The 6,652-nt window shown below is 42.1% G+C and overlaps 1 non-coding gene across 1 annotated transcript; it reads right to left on the bottom strand.

The window, feature by feature from the left end:
* Window positions 1–226: 226 nt before the first annotated feature.
* Window positions 227–334, bottom strand: LOC112804332 (small nucleolar RNA R71). Its single transcript, XR_003202942.1, has one exon. It is a non-coding gene; the product is annotated as a small nucleolar RNA R71 (small nucleolar RNA).
* Between the last annotated feature and the right edge of the window lie 6,318 nt (window positions 335–6,652).

Genomic DNA, 6,652 nt, shown 5'->3' with positions numbered 1-6,652 from the left:
TCCATTGGAAGATCCTCATCAGTTTTTAGTTGAATTCTTGCAAATCTGTGATACTGTCAAGACTAATGGGGTTGACCCTGAGGTCTACAGACTTATGCTATTCCCTTTTGCTGTAAGAGACAGAGCTAGAATCTGGTTGGACTCACAACCTAAAGAAAGCCTGAACTCTTGGGAAAAGCTAGTCAATGCCTTCTTGGCAAAGTTCTTTCCACCTCAAAAATTGAGTAAGCTTAGAGTGGAAGTCCAAACCTTCAGACAGAAAGAAGGAGAATCCCTCTATGAAGCTTGGGAAAGATACAAACAATTAATCAGAAAGTGTCCCTCTGATATGCTTTCTGAATGGAGCATCATAGGTATTTTCTATGATGGCCTCTCTGAACTATCCAAGATGTCTTTGGATAGCTCTGCTGGAGGATCTCTTCATCTGAAGAAGACGCCTACAGAAGCTCAAGAGCTGATTGAAATGGTTGCAAATAACCAATTCATGTACACTTCTGAAAGAAATCCTGTGAACAATGGGACAAATCAGAAGAAAGGAGTTCTTGAGATTGACACTCTAAATGCCATATTGGCTCAGAACAAAATATTGACTCAACAAGTCAATATGATTTCTCAAAGTCTGTCTGGAATGCAAAATGCACCAAGCAGTACTAAGGAAGCTTCATCTGAGGAAGAAGCTTATGATCCTGAGAACCCTTCAATGGAAGAGGTGAATTACATGGGAGAACCCTATGGAAACACCTACAATCCTTCATGGAGTAATCATCCAAATCTTTCATGGAAGGATCAACAGAGACCTCAACAAGGTTTCAACAATAATAATGGTGGAAGAAACAGGTTTAGCAATAGCAAGCCTTTTCCATCATCTTCTCAGCAACAGACATAGAGTTCTAAGCAGAACACCTCTGACTTAGCAACCATGGTCTCTGATCTAATCAAAACCACTCAAAGTTTCATGACTGAAACAAGGTCCTCCATTAGAAATTTGGAGGCACAAGTGGGTCAGCTGAGCAAGAAAAATACTGAACTCCCTCCGAGTACTCTTCCATGCAATACAGAGGAAAATCCAAAAGGTGAGTGCAAAGCCATCAACATGGCCGAATTAGGAGAGGAGGAAGAGGCAGTAAACGCCACTTAGGAAGACCTCAATGGACGTCCACTGGCCTCCAATGAGTTCCCCAATGAGGAACCATGGGAATCTGAGGCTCAAAATGAGACCATAGAGATTCCATTGGACTTACTTCTGCCATTCATGAGCTCTGATAAGTATTCTTCCTCTGAAGAGGATGAGTATGTCACTGAAGAGCAAGTTGCTAAATACCTTGGAGCAATCATGAAGCTAAATGACAAGTTATTTGGAAATGAGACTTGGGAAGATGAACCCTTTTTGCTCACCAAAGAACTGGATGACTTGTCTAGGCAGAAACTGCCTCAAAAGAGACAGGATCCTGGGAAGTTTTCAATACCTTGTACCATAGGCACCATGACCTTCAAGAAGGCTTTGTGTGACCTAGGGTCAAGTGTAAACCTCATGCCTCTCTCTGTAATGGAGAAGCTAGGGATCTTTGAGGTGCAAGCTGCAAAAATCTCACTAGAGATGGCAGACAATTCAAGAAAACAAGCCTATGGACTTGTGGAGGATGTTCTTGTAAAGGTTGAAGACCATTACATCCCTGCTGATTTCACAGTCCTAGAGACTGGAAAGTGCATGGATGAATCCATCATCCTTGGCAGACCCTTCCTAGCCACAGCAAAGGCTGTGATTGATGTTGATAGAGGAGAATTGATCATTCAAGTGAATGAAGAATCCTTGGTGTTTAAGGCTTAAGGATATCCCCCTGTCATCATGGAGAGGAAGCATGAAGAGCTTCTCTTAAAACAGAGCCAAACAGAGCCCCCACAGTCAAACTCTAAGTTTGGTGTTGGGAGGCCACAACCAACTTCTAAGTTTGGTGTTGAACCCCCACATTCAAACTCTAAGTTTAGTGTTGGGAGGCTCCAACATTGCTCTGAGCATCTGTGAGGCTCCATGAGAGCCCTCTGTCAAGCTACTGACATTAAAGAAGCGCTTATTGGGAGGCAACCCAATGTTATATTTTATCCATTTTCCTTGGTCATTTTATGTTTTCTGTAGGTTGATGATCATGAGAAGTCACAAAATCAATGGAAAAAGCAAAAACAGAATGAAAAATAGAAAGAAAAATAGCACACCCTGGAGGAAGAACCTGCTGGCGTTTAAACGACAGTAAGGCTAGCAGTGGGCGTTTAACGCCCAGTCTGGCACCATTCTGGGCGTTTAACGCCAGAAAGGGGCACCAGACTGGCGTTAAACGCCAGAAAAGGGCAAGAAGTTGGCGTTAAATGCCAGAAAGGGGCACCAGCCCGGCGTTTAACGCCAGAATTGGCACAAAGAGCAATTTTGCTCGCCACTTGGTGCAGGGATGACTTTTCCTTGACACCTCAGGATCTGTGGACCCCACAGGATCCCCACCTACCCCACCACTCTCTCTCTTCTTCACCCATTCACCAATCACCTCAACACCTCTTCCCCAAAAACCCTTCACCTATCAAATCCCATCTTTCTCTTCACCACTCACATCCATCCTTCATAAAACCCCACCTACATCACCATTCAAATTCAAACCACTTTCCCACCCAAACCCACCCTCCCATAGCCGAACCCTACCCCTCTCTTCACCCCTATATAAACCCCTCTTCACTCCTTCATTTTCACACAACCTAAACACTCCTTCTCCCCCTTTGGCCGAACCACAAAGCCATTTCCATCTCTTTCATTTCTTCTTCTTCTACTCTCTTCTTTCTTCTTTTGCTTGAGGACGAGCAAATCTTTTAAGTTTGGTGTGGTAAAAGCATTGCTTTTTGTTTTTCTATAACCATTTATGACATCCAAGGCCGGAGAAACCTCTAGAAAGAGGAAAGGGAAGGAAAAAGCTTCCACCTCCGAGTCATGGGAGATGGAAAGATTCATCTCAAGGGTGCATCAAGACCACTTCTATGAAGTTGTGGCCTTGAAGAAGGTAATCCCCGAGGTCCCTTTTTCACTCAAAAAGAGTGAATATCCGGAAATCCGACATGAGATCCGAAGAAGAGGTTGGGAAGTTCTTACCAACCCCATTCAACAAGTCGGAATCTTAATGGTTCAAGAGTTCTATGCCAATGCATGGATCACCAAGAACCATGATCAAAGTGTGAACCCGGACCCGAAGAATTGGCATACAATGGTTCGGGGGAAATACTTGGATTTTTGTCCGAAAAATGTAAGGTTGGCATTCAACTTGCCCATGATGCAAGGAGATGAACACCCTTACACTAGAATGGTCAACTTTGATCAAAGGTTGGACCAAGTCCTCACAGTCATTTGTGAAGAGGGCGCCCAATGGAAGAGAGATTCAAGAGGAAAGCCGGTTCAATTGAGAAGGCATGACCTCAAGCCCGTGGCTAGGGGATGGTTGGAGTTTATCCAACGCTCAATCATTCCCACTAGCAACCAGTCCGAAGTTACTATAGACTGGGCTATCATGATTCATAGCATCATGATTGGAGAAGAAATAGAAGTTCATGAGGTTATATCCCAAGAACTTTATAAGGTGGCGGACAAGTCCTCTACCTTGGTAAGGTTAGCCTTCCCTCATCTCATTTGTCACCTCTGTTATTCAGTTGGAGTTGACATAGAGGGAGACATCCCCATTGATGAGGACAAGCCCATCACTAAGAAGAGGATGGAGCAAACAAGAGACCCCTCTCATCATCAAATCCCTGAGATGCCTCAAGGGATGCACTTTCCTCCACAAAACTATTGGGAGCAACTAAACACCTCCCTAGGAGAATTGAGTTCCAACATGGGACAACTAAGGGTGGAGCACCAAGAACACTCCGTCCTCCTCCATGAAATTAGAGAAGATCAAAGAATCATGAGAGAGGAGCAACAAAGACAAGGAAGAGACATTGAGGAGCTCAAGCACTTCATAGGATCTTCAAGAGGAAGAACAAGCCACCATCACTAAGGTGGACCCGTTCTTTAATTTCCTTGTTCTTTATTTTCTGTTTTTCGAATTTTAGTGCTTATGTTTATCTATGTTTGTGTCTTGTGATCATTAGTGTCTTAGTGTCCATGCCTTAAAGTTATGAATGTCCTATGAATCCATCACCTCTCTTAAATGAAAAATGTTCTTAATTGAAAAAGAGAAGAATTGCATGAATTTTGAATTTTATAACAGTTTAATTATTTTGATGTGGTGGCAATACTTTTATTTTCTGAATGTATGCTTAAACAGTGCATATGTCTTTTGAATTTGTGGTTCATGAATGTTAGCTCTTGAAAGAATGTTGAAAAAGGAGACATGTTACTGAGGATCTGAAAAATCATAAAAATGATTCTTGAAGCAAGAAAAAGCAGTGAATACAAAAAAAAGAAAAAAAGAGAAAAAAAGAGAAAAAGAATGAGAAAGAAAGAGAAAAAGAAAGAAATAAAGTTGTGATCCAAGGCAAAAAGAGTGTGCTTAAGAACCCTGGACACCTCTAGTTGGGGACTCTAGCAAAGTTGAGTCACAATCTGAAAAGGTTCACCCAATTATGTGTCTGTGGCATGTATGTATCCGGTGGTAATACTGGAAGACAGAGTGCTTTGGACCACGGCCAAGACTCAATAAGTAGCTGTGTTCAAGAATCATCATACTTAACTAGGAGAATCAATGACACTATCTGGATTCTGAGTTCCTAAAGAAGCCAATCATTCTGAATTTCAAAGGATAGAGTGAGATGCCAAAACTGTTCAGAGGCAAAAAGCTAAAAGCCCCACTCATCTAATTAATGCTGATCTTCATAGATGTTTTTAGAATTCATTGCATATTCTCTTCTTTTTATCTTATTTGATTTTCAATTGCTTGAGGACAAGCAACAATTTAAGTTTGGTGTTGTGATGAGCGGATAATTTGTACGCTTTTTGGCATTGTTTTTAGTATGTTTTTAGTATGATCTAGTTAGTTTTTAGTATATTTTTATTAGTTTTTAGTTAAAAATCACTTTTCTGGACTTTACTATGAGTTTGTGTGTTTTTCTGTGAATTCAGGTATTTTCTGGCTGAAATTGAGGGACCTGAGCAAAAATCTGATTCAGAGACTAAAAAGAACTGCATATGCTGTTGGATTCTGACCTCCCTGCACTCGAAGTGGATTTTTTGGAGCTACAGAAGCCTAATTGGCGCGCTCTTAACGGCGTTGGAAAGTAGACATCCTGGGCTTTCCAGCAATATATGATAGTTCATACTTTGCCCAAGATTTGATGGCCCAAACCGGCGTTCAAAGTCACCCTCAGAATTCCCAGCGTTAAACGCCGGAACTAGCACAAGGATGGGAGTTAAACGCCCAAACTGGCATAAAAGCTGGCGTTTAACTCCAAGAAGAGTCTCTACACGAAAATGCTTCAATGCTCAGCCCAAGCACACACCAAGTGGGCCCGGAAGTGGATTTTTATGTCATTTACTCATCTCTGTACACCCTAGGCTACTAGTTCTCTATATATAGGACCTTTTACTATTGTATTTTAATCTTCTGATCTTTGGAATCTTTTGTTCTTTAGATCTTTTGATCACTTTGGGAGGCTGGCCATTCGGCCATGCCTAGACCTTGTTCTTATGTATTTTCAACGGTGGAGTTTCTACACACCATAGATTAAGGTGTGGAGCTCTGCTGTACCTCGAGTATTAATGCAATTACTATTGTTCTTCTATTCAATTCCGCTTGTTCTTGTTCTAAGATATCACTTGTTCTTCAACTTGATGAATGTGATGATCCGTGACACTCATCATCATTCTCACCTATGAACGTGTGCCTGACAACCACCTCCGTTCTACCTTAGATTGGGTGGATATCTCATGGATTCCTGATACACGATGCATGGTTGATCGCCTGACAACTGAGCGCTCGCCTGACAACTGAGCCAGCCATTCCGTGAGATCAGAGTCTTCGTGGTATAGGCTAGAACTGATGGCGGCATTCAAGAGAATCCGGAAGGTCTAAACCTTGTCTGTGGTATTCTAAGTAGGATTCAATGATTGAATGACTGTGACGAGCTTCAAACTCCTGAGGGCGGGGCGTTAGTGACAGACGCAAAAGAATCACGGGATTCTATTCCGGCCTGATTGAGAACCGATAGATGGATAGCCGTGCCGTGACAGGGTGCGTTGAACATTTCCACTGAGAGGATGGGAGGTAGCCACTGACAACGGTGAAACCCTTGCATAAGCTTGCCATGGAAAGGAGTAAGAAGGATTGGATGAAGACAGTAGAAAAGCAGAGAGACGGAAGGGACCAAGCATCTTCATACGCTTATCTGAAATTCCCACCAATGAATTGCATAAGTATCTCTATCTTTATCTTTATGTTTTATTCATCATTCATAACCATTTGAGTTTGCCTGACTAAGATTTACAAGATGACCATAACTTGCTTCATACCAACAATCTATGTGGGATCGACCCTTACTCGCGTAAGGTTTATTACTTGGACGACCCAGTACACTTGTTGGTTAGTTGTGCGAAGTTGTGATAAAGAAGTGAGATTACAATTGAGCGTACCATGTTGATGGCGCCATTGATGATCACAATTTCGTGCACCAATAGCATAATTTGTTG

This window comes from Arachis hypogaea, chromosome 5, assembly GCF_003086295.3.
Source record: "Arachis hypogaea cultivar Tifrunner chromosome 5, arahy.Tifrunner.gnm2.J5K5, whole genome shotgun sequence".
Taxonomy (NCBI): Eukaryota; Viridiplantae; Streptophyta; class Magnoliopsida; order Fabales; family Fabaceae; genus Arachis; species Arachis hypogaea.
The sequence above is the reverse complement of the archived record's forward strand: the minus strand, read 5'-3'. Positions and strand labels throughout refer to the sequence as shown.